At 30.3% G+C, this 18320-nt stretch overlaps 1 long non-coding RNA gene across 1 annotated transcript; it reads right to left on the bottom strand.

Moving 5' to 3' along the window:
• Positions 1-2835: 2835 nt before the first annotated feature.
• Positions 2836-3837, bottom strand: LOC114711067 (uncharacterized). Its single transcript, XR_003737119.1, has 3 exons — positions 3762-3837; positions 3533-3661; positions 2836-2901 (listed from the first exon to the last, which is right to left on the bottom strand). It is a non-coding gene; the product is annotated as an uncharacterized LOC114711067 (long non-coding RNA).
• Positions 3838-18320: the final 14483 nt, after the last annotated feature.

Below are 18320 nucleotides of genomic sequence, written 5' to 3'. Positions count from 1 at the left end.
TATAACTATATATCTATAGACACACACATATACACGTATACATAATATTATATATTGACAAAAAATATTATATATATTTTTATAAATTTTAGTTTTTCAGTTTGAAACTGTAATTTTTTTCATTAACGGAATCAATAACGGAACATTGAAATAATCGAAATGAAAAACTGAAAATGCCTTCGGTTTGGTTTCGTGATCAGATATGTTTCGGTTTTGCTTTCCCCTGCCCAAGACGTAAGCGCTAGTTCTTTAATTTTATATAAAATTTTAATTTAGTTTAACGATCGAGTATTGTTTTTTCAATTTAGTATATTGCTATTAAACAAGCTTAAATTTAAATTCTTAAACTACATATTCATTTTAATTTATATGTTTATTACATTCATTTGAAATCATTAATTGGTATTAAGAGAAGAAAAGGAAAATTATTTTCTTGTTATGAAATGGATCCAAAATGAAACCACAAAAGTAGAATAGAGGAAGATGAAGATAAGAGAATAAGAGAACTTTTGTATTTCTTCACACTACAAAAAAACAACGGATTAGTGACGGAATTTGCGACAGAAACAAATTCCGTCGCTAATTTTTTTGACGGATTAGCAACGGAATTTCTGTCCGTCGCTAATCCGTATTTAGCGACGGAATTTTTTTTTTGTCAGACAATTCCGTCGCTAATCCATCAAAAAAATTAACGATGGAAATTCCGTCGCAATTCCGTCAAAAATTAGCAACGGAATTTGTTTCTGTTGCAAATTTTAAGAAAATAAATTACATATGATATATATACAAGTAGGAAAATACTGTTTATCATAATCTATTTAAATCATTTAATTTTTTATATAGAATAATTTATTAGATTTTATTATAGTAGTTATTTTTTGAATAACAAGATTTTTTGACTAATTGTAAATGATTTTCTTCAAATATATAAACCACATATACATAATATAATATAATGTAATATAATATATATAATTAAATTGTATATCTTATCAATGTTAATTAAAAGATAAATTTAAAAATTATTTATTAGTGTCGTTAGAAATTAAAATTATATTAAAAATATTTTTTAAAAAATAAAACATTATAAAAATAGTAAAAAAAATATTTAAAAATTATTTTTTCATTAAAATAGTTATGATTAAAATTATCATATAGTATATTTTTAGTTTTAATAATATATATGTATATATAATTGTTTGTGTAAAATAATATAATATATATTTAATTTTACATAATAAGTCAACAGGTTCATTGCAGGTCAACTGGTAAAGCCGCACGTGCGCACGGAGGAGGTCCTGAGTTCAAGCCATGGAGAAGTCACTTTGAGAAGGGAATTATGTGGTGACACGTGGTGCACACGTGGCAGTAGATGTGAGGTGGCAGCGACACGTGGAGGTGGTCCCAGTGATGACGTGGTAATTAGTAGAGGTGCCACGTGGTATTTTATTTTATTTTTAAAAAAATCGAGAGCATAGTGGAAAGGTAATGGAGTAGTGGAAGAATAATGCCTAGTGGAAGTAGTGGGAGTTGATGATGAAGTAGAGAGAAAGAGGAAGAGGAAGAAAGGGAAATGGACATCCACATGTTATAATATTCATAACATTCCTAAATTAAATTCAAAAATTAATTATTTTCACTAATTCCCACATCACTGTTTGCATAAATTTATTTATCAAATTCATGTTAAGACTTAAGATAACGTAAATTTATAGGTCGTTGGCAAACCAAAAAGAAGCGTAAATTAATAACTTGATCAATATTTATCATTTAAATAGAATGAATTAAATAAGTGTAATTATTTATCATTAAGGTTTTTAAAAATAATAAACTACTAAAGTTGAATCTTGGAATAGTTTTTTCTTTAAAAAAGTATCGTTTTTGCAAATAAAATTAAAAGAATAATGACAACATTTTAGGTGTAAATGTTTATTAATAAACTAAAGTATACATTTCATCATCCATCTTTAAAAAATATATTTTTAGTTTTTTTAATCATAAAACTGTTAATTTTAAATGATGAGTTTTTGTAACTCATGATTACTTTGAAAATTAAACTTAATATGTTAGTGCCTGTTTGTATTAGCGGTGAAAAACTATAATTTTAGATAACTGTAAATTTTATAAGTGATATTGGTTAATCTTGATTTCTGCTTGGATTCTTTTTAATAAGTGATTCTAAGAATTGTGATTATATTTAGTTTTTATTTATTAAAATTGTTTATGGATGTATAATTACTGAAAAGGGTATGAAGTTAAGATTTCAGGAGAGATTTTTGGATGAGTGTGGGAAGATAGATTAGAGAAAATTTAGTTGCTGAAGATTGATCAGAATTTTTCAAATGCATAAGTTACTCCTTGTTGCTTATCCTAAAAATACGGTAGAAGGATAAAATTACGATTTATTGAGATTTTAAATCGTGATTTTATAAAAATTACTCAATCAAGACAAACATATTTCATAATCACTTATTTGAATTTAAACGGACTTATTTAAGATCCTACCACTTAACTAGACAGGCTCTTAGTGTTTAAGAATGTTTTACCAATCTTCAAAATATCAATATCATCACTTTTTGTTAATAATTTTAAGTTTAAAAAATTAAAAATATACTTTTTAAAATTAAATAATCAAATTGAAATCTTATTTAAAATTAAAAAAACTAAAAATAGACTCTAATCTTATTAATTTATTTATTGGAGGGAAAATGAAAACATTACCTTTGCTGCTGCTGCCGCGGCCACTGCCACTGCTGTAGGTACTGTCGCTGCCACTGCTGCAGGTTGAGCAGCTGCGGCAGCTGCTCAAGCCGCTTCGCCAGCTGCTCAAGCGGCATGGAGGTTATGGCGTTTACCCTTCACAGCTAGTCGATCCGTACGGTCCATTTTTTATCTTTACGCCTGCAAGAATCAATTATTTTCAATTTTATTTTATGTTCTTTTACTTAATTTAAAAAATGGAAAAGAGGACGTCACTCTTTTGTCTTGTTAAAAAAAATAGTTAAAATGTAAATTTGTCTCCAACACTTTGGCCTAGGGCTGAAAATTTTTTATTATAAATTTATTCTAAAAATTTAAAATCTTAACAATATTAATTTTTATAATAAAAATATTAATAATCAATGCCACTATTTTAATAATAAATATTAATTTTTTAATAATAAAAACAAAATTGATACTCCTCCGGTCCTTATTATAAGACCCCATTTGACTTTTTATTTGGTCCTAATTATAAGACCCCAATCCATTTTGTCTCTTATATTTATGCATTTTTTTTCCAAGATAATCCTTCTAATAATGATAGTTTTAGCCAATATACTTAATTAGCAAAGATATTTTAAGAATGACAACACTTATTTGTTATAAATAACCAACTTAACTTACTTCCTTAATCTCTTCAAATAAGTCAATTGGGTCTTATAATTAGAACCGGAGGAGTACTATCTTAAATTTTATAAGTAAATTTATATTAAAAAAACTTTTGAATCTTGGCTTTAAAATAAAAACTAGGGCACTTAAATTCACATCTTACCGGAAAAGAAAAAACTAATGTCATAGAGAAATCAGCAATTCCTCGATCAATTCTCAGAATAATTGGTTATATGCATCTTTTCTCTTTTTCCCGAAAGAAATGCGTGCGTTGAAATTAAAACAGCATAACCTAAAAAAGACAGAAGAACAAATGATGCAAATCAAACATAAAGACGAAAGCAAGAGATTAGAGCGAAGAGGTGGGAAGGACGAGGGATTAACTTATTTACCAGAGTGATCGGAGGAAGAAGAAAGAGATATGAGAGGCTTTGGCTGCTTCTAAATCTCACCCCTTCAGAATTTTCTCCAGATATGTCTGAAATGATGAAGGCTTAGAGAAAGTAGCTACGCGGCCTGGAAAGTAAAGCCTCTTCTTTTTAATAAAGTCTTGCGAGGTTGAAAAAGGAGACAAGTGCACTGGCAATGAAGGGAAGGAAATAGCAAAAGGCCAGTAGGCGATGGAAGGACGAGGGGAAATGACGTTTTGGGACGAAAGGGTGCGCGTGGCGCATCAGAGACGCGTAATGATAAGAGTAGTTTTTAAAATGCCTATCACACTAATAAAACAATAACGATTTTTAATCCAGAAAGCCAATTTGCTTAAATATTTTTACTGAAATTTTTCAAATTTTTCTTAAAATTCATTTATATTTTAGGAGCTTAGTTTCAAACCCTTCTATAATCTATTATAAATTTAAAATTTTGCCAAAAAGGTTATAAATTAAGGAAAAAGTTAATATAATATTTGGTTTATTTTTATTTTTATTTTAGTCCTTCAAATTTTAAATCATACTTTTTTGTCCCTAAAAAGAAAAAATGATTTATCTTTTTATTAAATTATAGAGGCTAATATTTTAAATGGAAAGAAACTTAATAAACCAAAACCTATACTTTAAAACTTAAAGGATTAAAACCTATATAAAAACAAATTTAAAGGATTAAAAATTATATTTACACAAAAGTAAACATCAAGTTTGCGCAGCTTCGTCGATGAATTAGTAATGCTGTGTTTGGTACATGGGAGTGGCAACTAGAAAAATGAAAAATGAATTAGAATCCATCTTTTGGGGCCTATTTGCCTTTGGTGTCCCTGGATCTATTCCTTCATATAATCTAATTCTTTCATATCCCCTTGAAATCAATTCCACCATTTCCCATGGAACTGGCCAGAGCGTATTATAAACGGATGTGCTAAGTTCATGCCTCTTCAGTAGGGAATACAGACATGAATATATACATGTGTGGTAAAAGTCTCTTAAGCCATATTTTAAAATTTTTTAAACAAACTAAAAAAAAAGGAAAAATAGGGTTGGGTGCTTCAATAACTCAGGTTTAAGTCAACAAGAAGTTGTATCTACTGTGTTTGGATGAATTCTCAAACATAATGTTAACCTGTGCATGTATTAATTTAATTGTATAAAATAAAAAACATATATAGTTCAAAGAGGGAAAGAAATGCTTGACCACAATGGAAGTAAAATATAAATGACTACGCCTGAGTTTCCAAGACACGGTGCCTTGTTTTCAATATTAAAGTCTGATTAATTTTCTTGAAAAATTAAATTTAACAGAGCATAACTTTACAACCTGAAGTTCACATATTTTAAAATAATACTTTAATTTAATAATTTCTCTTAATAAAGTCGTACTCCTTGGTTGTCTCGTCTTTATGCCTATTGTCCTTGTGGTGCAATGCAGACATCCAATACACTATTCTGGTAAAAAAGGAAAAAGAAAAAGAAAAAAAAGGGACATCCAATACACTGTAGTGCCCATTAAAAAAAATATTAAGTTGAAGACTATGAATGCATTTAACACTATGAATTAATTAATTTTTTAATTAAATTTCATAACCAGGGTTCAAAAGACCAAACTGATCATTAAACTGGTTAAGATAATAAATTAAGGGTTAATAGATTAGATCGGGATCAACTCAAGATTAAATCAGTCATGATTTATAAAATATAATTTAAATAAAATTTTCAATAATATGCATATTTAAATATAAAAATAACTCAATATAAGTAATATTTAAAATATCTTATATTAAAAAATAAAAATAAGATATCTATATACGGTGTATTGTAAGAAACCAGTATGTTTTTGCGAAATTGGATTCTCTCCACTACCTTCCCATCCTCTTCACCTCTATTACCCTCCTTTTCTTTTCACAACCATTGGATCAAAACTCCAATGGTCCAGATTTAATGTTTTATAACATTTTATAAAAATAAATATTATGATAAAAAATAGATAAATAAATTTAAACTGTTAAAATCTAATCTGAACAATTCACAACTACAAACTGTTATTATAGAGCAATTTTTTTAATTTTTTTTATTACAATTGTAAATTGTTCAAACCAGATTTTAACAGTTTAAATTTATTTATCTATTTTTTTAATAACATTATTTTTATAAGATGTTAAATCTGGACCATTGGAATTTTGATCCAATAAAAAAAGAAGGGTAGTGGAGGGGAAGAGGATGGGAAGGTAGTGGAGAGAATCCAAGTCCTGTTTTTGCACCCCTGGGCTTCTTCAAATGCAAGTTGGGTGATAGTTGCATGGAAAAATGTGCAGGGCATTACAAATACTGTTTTAAATACTCTTCTGTTCTTTAATATAGGATCTAATTGTTGGATTAATTTTAGTCTTAAATATAAGACCTATTTCTCATATTTATTAATTTTTCTTGAATTATCTCGATGAATACTTCCTCAACCATAATCAAGTAGAAGAGAAAAAAGAAATATCAATAAAAATGATCAGAGGTTAACTTATTTACCACAGTGCTCGGAGGAAGAAGAAAGAGACATGAGAGGCTTTGGCTGCTTCTAAATCTCACCCCTTCAGAATTTTCTCCCGAAATGCCTGCACTGATGAAGGCTCAGAGAAAGTAGCTACGCGACCAGGAAAGTAAAGCTTTCTTTTTTAATAAAAGTCTTGCGAGGTTGAAAGGAAGGCAAAGGCGCTGGTCAAAAAAAAGGGCGGAAATAGGAAAAGAACAGGGAGCAATGGAAGAACGAGGGGAAATGACGTTTTGGGACGAAAGGGCGAGCGTGGCGAATCAGTGACGCGTAGTCATAAAAATATTATCCGACGCTTAATATAAAAACTTATTTAATTTTTATTTTAGTTTTAAATATAATATTTTAATTTATTTTATCCCTCATATTTATCTGTTTTTAAGACAGTTTTTCTAATAATGATAGTTATAGCCAATATATTTTATTAGTAAAAATATTTTAGAAAATACAATATTATTTATTACAAATAATTAACTTACCTGTTTTTTTTAATCTACTCAAATTAGTGGACTTGTTTTTATATTAAAGATCGAAGGTAGTAGTTTTTAAAATACCGTTCACGCTGATAAATTAATATGGATTTTTAATCCATAAAGTTAATTTGCTAAAGTATTTTTACTGAAAAATTTTTCAAAATTGTCTTGAAACTCATTTGCATCTGAGGAGCTTTGTTCAAACCATAATCTATTATAAATTTAGAATTTTGCCAAAAAGGTTATAAATTAAGAAAATGATTAATATAATTTTTGGTTTGTTCTCATTTTAGTTTTGGTCCCTCAAATTTTAAATCATAATTTTTTGCCCCTAAAAAGAAAAAACGATTTAGATTTTTATTAAATTGTAGGGACTAATGTTCTAAATGGAAAGAAACTTGAGAGACTAAAATCTATACTTTGAAACTTAAGGAATTAAAACATAAATAAATATAAATTTTAAAGATTAAAAATTATATCTACAGAAAAGTAAATATCAAGTTTGTGCAGCTTGATCGATGAATTAGTAATGCTATGTTTGTTACATGGAAGTGGAAACTAGAAAAATGAAAATTGAATGAGAATCTAGTCTTGTATAATTTGATTCTTTCATATCGCCTTGAAATCAATTCCACCATTCCCCATGGAACTGGCTAGGGCGTATTATAAACGGATGTGCTAAGTTCATGCCTCTTGACTAGGAAATACAGACATGTGTGGTGGAAGTCTCTTAGGCCATATTTAAAATTTTTAAACAAACTAAACAACAAGAACAGGGAAAAAAAGGTTGAGTGCTTCAATAACTCAGATTTAAGTCAACAATAAGTTGTCTTAGCGGCAGCGCTATACACTAAGTTTGTGTGAATTGTCAAACATAATATTAACATGTGCATGTATTTAATTTAATTGTATAAAATAAAAAACATATATAGTTCAAAGAGAGAAATAAATGCTTGACCACAATGTAAATAAAATATAAATGACTACGCCTGAGTTTCCAAGATACGCATATTTTAATATTTAAAGCCTAAATGTATAAATAAAGTCTTTTACTAAAGTAGTACACTAGTACTCGTTGGTTACCTCGTCCTTATGCCTGTAATCCTTGGGGTGCAATGATGACATCCAACACACTATCGTGCTCATTAAAAAAATATTAAGTTGAAGACTATGAATGAATTCATTTCTTAAATAAATCTCGTAACTTCTGAAAAAGTTGTTAGAAAAATTTAACAACTTTTTTGGGTTAAAAAATAAAAAGCAATATCTTTATGCAATTATATATGGGATGCGCTATTGGGGATTTAAAAGGAAAAAAGCAATTGCTTATCTAACTCAGCAGGTATTTGGGTAGAAACTAAATCATAATTTTAAAAATATTTTTACGGTATATGAAATAAATATATAGAGGAGATTGTCTCGTTTTGAGAAAAAATACTTTTAAGAAACATTTTTGGGTGCTTTCAAACGTCTCCTTAGATTCAAAGCACATACAGCTAAGTTCACAGAGGCAAATTTTTTCTTAATGCAAATTTCATAGAGGCAAATTAAATTGACAAAATGGCAAAAAAAAAGACTGTCAAAATAGAAAAATTACAAACTGGTACTTGTGATAACATTAGTGTATATTTTGACAATAATAATATGAGTTTTGTTAATAATTTTTGTGAACGGGTCCTATGTGTAATTTTTTCAATTCAACAGTCTTTTTTTTTATGATTTTTCCAATTACATTTAACAGTAATATATAAAATACAACGGTTAGTATGGGTTGAAAGTAGTGTTATTCAACTTGTTTCGTTCTGATCATTTCGTCCCGGACCGTGATGGAATAGAAATAAAATTTCAAGACGGGACAAAATAGTTTCCGAGACCAGGACACATATTTTAATTTTTTTAAAAAAATTATTTATTGATAATTATTATTAGATTACTCAATTCACTTATTAATAATTATTATTCTTTTTATGATATTTTTTGGTCTTAAACTGTAATGTCATTTCAACAAAATCTTCTTCTTTAATAAAATAAAAATTTTTATGGTATTGCTTTTGCACCGTTTTTTTATTATATAATTGGGTTTTCAACATAATATCTTTCGATACTTTTATCTTTAGAAATTCAATAAAAAAATATTATAACATAAAAAAAATAAAACTCAAAATTGCAATAGTTTATTTTTAAAAAAAATAGGATGAGATATAGGACGAAAATTCTATCCCGTGCCTATTCGCCAGATGCGCTTGTCCCAGGATCACCTCGTGAACGGCACCAGTTGAAAGATTTTGTCTTTCGGACTTCAAATTTTTGCAGAGGATCAACACTGAATCTGAAAGATTATGCTATTTTAAGCCAACATTTGATTTGTTAAATTAAATGAAGTTACGTTATACTTGCTATAGGATACCGGGAGTTCACAATTGCTTGAGGTACTTGAAATTGGATTTGTTTTTTCAAAAAATCTACAAGTATATAAATTATTCATGCATAAGCCATATATAATCTAACAAAATATATTTATTAAAGTATAAATATGACGGACCACCATTTTTTTTTACATTCAAAATGATGTCATTTCAGACTTAACAAAGAAACAAAAAAATATAAAATACAGCCCCATCAGTTTATTAGTCTAAACAACCAACCTAAATTGAATTTTAATGCCATGCAATTATTCTCGATTCTTCAATACTTTCATAGGTTTTTTCTCTTGTTGGCTTCGCGAAACCTCCAAAGTCACTACTGCGACTGATCAGAGCAAGGGATTGAAGCTACGTTATGCATTGAAGTTACGGTAGTCAAAATACCTCTTCCAATCTTCATTGCTGAGCCAGTCAGAGGGCCTAATATTCAAGTGTCCACTTAGTGCTCATGCCAGGGTTTTATACTTCAACTTATGAAAAACAGTGTCTGTGAAAGTTCTCTTAAGTCCAATTTTTTCAACTTTTTTTTTGCCAAAACAACAATTTTAAGGCTGGCAATGTGTATTCTAGCCAAACTTCAATTCAAATACTCCAGGCAAAGACGTGCCTCCGTTTTGTTTTGTTTTGTTTGGTTTTTTTCTCTTCAGAAGATGATAGTTCCCCTTGTTCTTATCATAAAAATCTTTTACAAATGTCTCATAATGTAACACGTTTTATTTATAAAATTAATTACTTTGGCCTAACATTTCTATTAATTATAAAGCTTCCTAAATGATTAATTAATTTACATTAACTAATAATTTTTAGGGTTAAGGTGCACCCAGCACCCCCAAGTATTTTGTCAGGTGCACCCAGTGGCCTAAAGTAATTTATGATGCAATTTTGCCTTCAAAGTAATTAAAATGGTGCACCGGTATCCCATGCTAACAGATCTGTTAGTTTGACCGTTAAATTGATGAGTTAGCACAAGTTTGACCAGAAAATCTGACGTGGCATGTCTAATAAGCAGGTGATGTGGAATTTTTTTTGGGGTTAAGGTGCATCTAGCACCCCCAAGTATTTTTCCAGGTGCACCCAGTGGCTTAAAGTAATTTATGGTGCAATTTTGCCCTCAAAGTAATTAAAATGGTGCACCGGTATCCTATGTTGACAGATCCCTTACTTTGACTGTAAAATTGATGAGTCAGCACAAGTTTGACCAAAATAATCTGACCTGGCATGTCTAATAAGCAGGTGATGTAGAATTTTTTTCGTCTGCCACTGCTTTGTTTTCTTTGTTCAGTAAATGCTCTCTTTGGCTCTTGGAATTTTTTTCAGAGTAAGAAATTTTTTCAGAGATACTCCTCCAGTCCTATTTATAGGGTAGAGAGAAATGATATTTTTTGGTCCTATTTATAAGGCATTGAGAGAAATTTTTTGTATGGATGTACAAATTTACGCCTAATTTATTATTGTATTGACTTTGTTTATATGAGGTATAATGTATATTAAATAGGGATAAAGTTGGAAAGTTATTAAAATTTAAATGAGAGTTAATGAAATTTAGGGTTTTCCTTGGTCTGTGTGAAACATGCTGGAAGTGTCTTATAAATAAGACCAGAGGAGTAATATTCAGACAAAACAATGGAATTAACAAGAAAAGCCATGTCACCTGCTTATTAGACATGCTAGGTCAGATTATTTTGGTCAAACTTGTGTTGACTCATCAATTTCATAGTCAAAGTAACAGATCTGTTAGCATGGGATAGTGGTGCACCATTTTAATTACTTTGAGGGCAAAATTGCACCATAAATTACTTTAGGCCACTGGGTGCACCTGGAAAAATACTTGGGGGTGCTGGATGCACCTTGACCCCGAAAAAATTCTACATCACCTGCTTATTAGACATGCCACGTCAGATTTTCTAGTCAAACTTGTGCTGACTCATCAATTTAACGGTCAAACTAACAGATCTGTTAGTATGGGATACCGGTGCACCATTTTAATTACTTTGAGGGCAAAATTGCACCATAAATTACTTTAGGCCACTGGGTGCACCTGGCAAAATACTTGGAAGTGCTGGGTGTACCTTAATCCTAATTTTTATTGAGTAATTCTGGAGTTTTATAAAAAAAAAAAACTAATTTTCTTAACTGAGATAAAGTTTACTTTAGGTAAATTAATTAAAGTTTACTATTAATGCCGTGTTCGCTTCTGAATATGAAATGTTAGGATTGGTTTTTCAGTTTTGGTGCGTATAAGGCCATGCCATAATTGCTGCAGAATTAAGAGCAGATCGATGTGTAACTAAACCAAACCTACTCATATTTCAATTTGAATATGGGTGAGTTACAAAGTTAGTTTTGATTTTCCCGAAAAACCATTCTTGAGATACACGTTCTTTCAATTTTAAATTCGGTATGCTTTGTTTCCTCCTTATTAAATCTTTTACTTGCATTCTTTTAATACCATTAATCTCTATAGCTTTTAGCATTGTTAGATCATGTACAAAATCTCACTGTGCTAACGAAGTAAAATTAAATGATTAACTATGGATAAAAAAAAAATCGTAGGTATCAAATTAAAAATTGAAAAAAAAAAAATTATAGATACCTCAAGAATAGTTATTCCTTCCCATGAATTAACCAGCGGATATCGGCCAACGAAATCAATTTTCAAACTGTGATTTAAAAACCTATAATTACTGCGGCAGTTATGCCATTAGCATTTATGCTATTTGCCTCAGAAAAGAACTTACTAATATTAATTCTTCAAATCCGTCACTTATTGCATGGAATGTGCAGACAAGAACTAGGCCTTTTGCAAGAGGGGTATGATTCTGATATAAATGGACCAAAAAAACTTCCATTTTCTTTGTTCTTTCCTTAAATATTTCTGAAGTCCAGAACTGCAGCTCACTGAAATTAATTCCTCACGGCATCACCTCCCCCTATTGACCTGATTACGATCTGACATTATAATAATGAGTATATGCATTTATAGCATTGAATAAAAGAATTATAGTAGCCAGCTAAAGTTCCTAGGCAAGGGTTCAAGTTCAGCGTTCAAAAGTAAGTGTCCCTCTTTTTCTTGCCATGGGCCCCTGCAAAAAGACTTGCGCATTGACGCGGAAAGAGGAAAGAAATTTCACACATAATTTCTACCTCAGACATAAAGTTAGTTTCAATGGAATTCCAAGGAAATTACGCAGATATCAGAAAGTGTGATTTCCTTTACTTAAAATATGACACATTTTTTTACTAACCTAATAGCATGAAGCCTCCCCTATAAATAAGGGGTTGCAAGTTCAATCGCATGTTTGGATCACCATTTCAACATGAAAAAGTGGATTGGAAAGTGCAAAACGTGAGTTGGTGATGTGGTTAGAGGTAAGAGTCTTGTTTGGATCATTTTTTTCCCAACTGGCTTCTTTTTTTTGGGGGGGGGGGGGCTTTCGGTACAGCAAAAGTCAATTTTTCTGGCTTTTGCAGTTGCCAATGTTACTAATGTGGAGAGAGAAGATAAAATGAAGAGGAGGAGAAAAATATGGGTATTTAAATGGGTCCTATCTTGAATTAATAATTTGATTTTTTCCCCAAAAAATTAACTAATAAAATTTAATTAATTTACTTTATTATTTTTTTAAATTTATCAAATTGTATACGTATGATATATTAAATTCTCTCCTTAATATAAGATCATAATAGATTAATTTGAATAGATTACAAAAGCTAAATAAATTACTTAATTATATTACAAGTTTCAGGATCTTTCTAAAATACTTATGCATATTATTGGATTGCATAATTTATAAGTCAAACCAAATTATTTTGAGAAAAAAGTAACAAATATAAATACTTTACAATAATTTATTTAACTCTTTTAATCTTTTCAATTGAATCTTATATAAAAACTCATATCTTTTTCAGTCATTTTTCATTTGAACTTACTTTTTTATTATCCATCTAAACAAGTTTTGACTTTTCAAACAATAGTTATTCCAAGGATCATTCAGGAGATCAATTCTCAACTAAATTTCATAGAAATGGCCTTCTGTTGCCTAGGCAGTTCTCCCCGGCCACAGAACATTAGGGCTGAAATTGGAGAAATCTCCACCTCTAGTTTCCAACAACGGAACATCATTCTACTTAAATTAAAAAAGAAGTGTGCAGGCGCTCACTGTTCGGGCATTCTCTCATATAACCAACAGGTGTGTTCCATAATACGATGGAGGGGAAAAAAGTACGAGACGATCACTCATTCTATCCAAAGTGCCTGCGGGAAATGATACTACGATTATTAGCTTGGTCCAAACAGCTTAATGGGCAACTTTCAGAGCTCAGAATCTGGTGCGCTGGAAAGCAATTCATCAATAGTCAGAACTTGAGCCCTTTGATCGCTGGAGTAGGGGTGCAAGACATTTTAAAGTTTGTCTCTCTTTTTAAATTGGTTAATTTAGAATGCATTTCTTTTAGGGAGAATCTTAATTAAATCCGCTTGAAATATCCAAATCCAAATTAAGGCTTACACTTTAAACAAATTCCTAATCAGGCCAAAAAGCCTTATTAGGAATTTAAGAATTTTTGAATGTTATTAAAAGACTAAAATATCCTTTTTATAATTTAAAATAATATTATTTTAAAAACGAAAAAAATTAAACCATCAAAACTTGACATTATATAATATTTATTTATAAGAATTGTTTTGCATAAGAAAATTTGAAAAAACTAAGAGCAAAAAATTGACAATGCATAATACACTATTCTTTGCTAACTCTAATATATTGACAAGAAATTTTTGAAAATAGGGACCTTTTAATTACTTGATTCCAACATCATTAAATTAATAATTTTTTGAAGGAGAATTTTTTTTCCTTATAATTAAAAAAATCAGAATCTTAATGTGTCGGTAGATTTTGGCATCAATTCTATCATTTCTTTCTAAATAGTTTGCTATATCTGATATATAGACATTCTCATTACCTTCTAATCTTGTTACTATGTATTAGTATTCTAAATAAAATTTTCAACATATGATGGAATTGATGGAGTAATATAAACTACTCAATATAAATTTATATGAAGAAATTCATACTAGTAATCAATAGAACTTGTATTACGTAAACAAAAATATTCAGTCATTTGTCAAACTGATCTCAACAAGGATTTGGATTTTTACAAGTCTTTATTGTGTGGCTTGCTTGATGACATTTTGAACAATGGTATGTTTTTGTATTTTGAAAATGTGATTCACGTCTTTTAGTTCTTAGCCTTTCAGGAGGTCGGTTGGTTTGAGGTGGTTGGAGGAAGACTTTTCCCAATATATTTGCCATCCTCAAGCTATTTGGGTTTGGCATGTCAATTGTTACAACAGGTATCATGCTTATGTTATAAATCTTCTCTTGCGATGTAATCTTATAGCAGTTTTCAACATAATCATACACATTACCATGTACAAGTTTAAAGGCTGTACAAGCATGTGGATATGGAATTCCAGACATCTGCCATACTACACAACTGCACTGATGTATGCGAAGATCAACCCGCAAGTCTCCATAAACTGTATGAACACAAATCATATCTTGATAATGTTCAGCTAACATTTGTTCAGCTTTGGCCACACTTTCTCTCACTTTCAACTCTATATGTGGACCAACAACATTTTTTCACTTTCTCATTGTCATACTTGATGCAAATATTTTCTTTGCTACCTTCTCTCGATGCTCATGGATCAATTGGGCAACATTAAGCCTCCTCTCCTTTACCATCCATGCATTGAATGACTCAGCAAGATTGGTTGTTATATTATCCCATTGTTTAAATGGAAACTTGCTTAAAACCCACCTATCAACATCCTCATGATTCTCAAGCCATTGAAATAACTCTGAAGAGAAATTTCTCATATTTTCCATAGCATCATTGAACTCATTCTCAAGCCTTACATATGCAATGTCATCAAGCAACTTTAATGCATTGTCTTTACTTTGGGCACTTGTCCTTTTCTTACCTCTATTTAATTTTATCAATTCCGTACTAAAGTTCTCCTTCACATGCTGATAGCAAAATACATGACGCTCACCACCGAATATTGCCTGCACAACTCCTATTATAGCATTATGACAGTCTGAGACTCAATTGACCATATTATCTATTTAATCATAACCAAAAACCATGTCCAATCCTTATATGTCTCCCCCTTCACAATACTAATTACAAAGGGTAACAATTCATTATTTGCATCGTATGTAGAGGCTGATAGCAAGTTACCTTTATATGGGCCACTTAAATGAGTTTCGTCAATATACAATGTATGTCTTGACCCAATTAAGAATCTATTTATACAACACGCATATGCTATGAAGACACACTGAAAAATGTTATTATGAGAAGCTACCCATTCAACTACTGTTTTTGGATCGGTTTCCTTCAGTCATTGACATATCCATGGTATAAGCATGTAAGACTGCTCTGGTCTACCCTGAATATCCTCAATTGCTTTTTTCTTAGCAACATATGCTTGTTTATATATGAGATTCACACCATAATCTTTTTTCAGTGTCTTCATAATTTTATTAGGACATTTGTCGATGTGAGACCTTACTTCCTCAATTATAATAGATGATGTTAGACTAGTACTTTGAGCATGTATCATTTGAAGACTGTCTTGGGCATGATGAATGTGTTCATCTTAAACTTGTGTCACACGTAAGAAAGGAGTTTTCTTTCCCACTGCATTTGTTGTTATCTTCCAAGAATATCCTTCAATTTTACATTTCACAGACATCCTATCCTTTGCTATTCTTCAAAAAATTGTACTCAAAGTTGTGAGCAAGACTATACTTGTAGAGTTTCTGCTTAAAATCATTGGCATTTACAAAGTTTTGCAATTCTCCTGACAACAATCCTTTTCATTTCTGAGAGTTCAATTCCGGCATAGGTGTGGCCGCACTTTGTACTCCACAATGTAGGCTACTCAGTCGTCCACAAGCTTCATTAGTTGGACATGCAACATTGCCAGTTTGATAAGACATGGATCCAAATTGATTATTCCAACAATTTCGAGAGAGACAGAGAGAGCTTTGTTCTGGGTGCCCCAACAATTCCTCAATGCTACGTAACCCAATCATAACTCATGTTATTAAATTAACAACAATACTATTAAATAATTACCATAAAAAAAACAAGTTGCTTACACTTGTGGCTCATCAATTGTTTCTTGTAAATTGTCATTTCCTTTGCATGCTATGTACACATGCCCACTTTTCTCATTATATTGAAATAGGTTTGCAACTTCCACATCATCAACAAGATCTATTAAGGTCCTCTCATCACAAGCCATAGTGTATTTCATCTCGCTATGATTACTAGCAATGCCAATCCATGATGATATCATTACTCTCATTTCTTCAAGTGTCATCTCTTCTCTTATGGTTTTCAATCTTACACTCCCCCCATGATATTGAATTTGACCTTCACTATTCTTCACAAATTGCCCACCTACATGAAAAAAACAAAATAGTTGTTTTTGCAGATGTTGATCCTGAAGTAGATGCCATTTTTTATGCCAACCTACAACAAACAAATTAATGTAATTAGTATTTTAGGTGTATTTAATTGGAATGTTTTAAATATAAAATTTATATATAATTATATTGTTCATAACTCTTAAATAGTACAATTCATACTAAATGGTGCCTAGTTGAAAGAATAAAAAAATTACAAAAAATTATTAAAATATGCGAATCAAAATTAAAAGAATAAAAAAAAAATCATATAAAGTCCAACAGAATCCCATTCTAAGCAAGATGTGTGCAAGTCCTCAGTTTCGACTACCCTAAATAACTTGTGAATAGGACAAATTAGCAACTAAAGATAATGGCTTTTGGTAAACATAACCAACGGCATAGGGCAAAGGAAGTGTCACTTGTTTCCTCTTCCATTAGAGAAGCACACATTTAGACAAACAAAGCAAGAGATAATTTCAATAATAGCTCTAGAAGATAAGAAGCGACATTCATCCGGATCACAATAGGCATTGAAAAATTGGAAAATAATTGTCATGAATATATGGAATTTTGGGGTTTCAAATAATGAAAAATTGTCGTGAATATATGGAAAATTTGGGGTTTCAAATAATGAAAAATTGTCGTGAATATATGGAAAATTTGGGGTTTCAAATAATGAAAAATTGTCGTGAATATATGGAAAATTTGGGGTTTCAAATAATGAAAAATTGTCGTGAATATATGGAAAATTTGGCATTTCAAATAATGAAAAATTATCAGTACATACCTCTTGATTTATTGGAAGTCCACCGGAAAATTGAGAACCCGCAGATGATTCAACACCCAAGCAAGGAAACTTGGAACTGATGGATCAATATTTGGCGGCAATGCATCTCAAGAAAAAAAAGCTAGGTCATAAATTGATTGGAGTAGTCACCAATTCGCTAACTTAAAGGGTATTTTAGTCTTTTAATAATATTTAAAAATTCCTAATAAGGCCTCTTAGAGTAATTAGGAATTTATTAAAAGTGCAGATCTTAATTTAGATTTTGCTATTTCAAGCGGATTTATTTGAGATTCTCCCTTTCTTTTACTTCTTTTCGAAAGTTAGATCTTAATTTATTTTCTTCTTTTTCTACCGGTTGTAATTAACAACGTAATTATTCATAATGGCGTTTCGTCCTTCTTCCTTCAAAAAAGGGGAAATTGAGGATGGCATGCTAGCGTATGTTGGAATAATTAAGAGAAAGGGGATTATTTGATAAATATCCGATTTTGATCTCACCAGAGACATGGGCACTTTGATTATTAAAAATTATAGCATCTCTCTAAAATAGTTAGATTATACTCTTAGATTCTATTTATAAGTCACTTCTAATATATTTTATATGAACTGATAAAAATCTTAAATTTTATTAACCCTCATGTAAATTCTAAAAACTTTTTAATTTTATTCCTATTTAATGTACAATACACCACATGACAGCAACAAAGTTAACACAATAATAAATAAAGAGTAAAATTGTGTATTCATATAAAAATTTTTTTTCTCTGCCCTATAAATGAGACCAAAATTTTATTTTCTCTTTGACATATAAACA

This window comes from Neltuma alba, unplaced genomic scaffold (assembly GCF_004799145.2).
Source record: "Neltuma alba isolate B1F8T4 unplaced genomic scaffold, ASM479914v2 tig00011277_pilon, whole genome shotgun sequence".
Lineage (NCBI taxonomy): Eukaryota > Viridiplantae > Streptophyta > Magnoliopsida > Fabales > Fabaceae > Neltuma > Neltuma alba.
The sequence above is the reverse complement of the archived record's forward strand: the minus strand, read 5'-3'. Positions and strand labels throughout refer to the sequence as shown.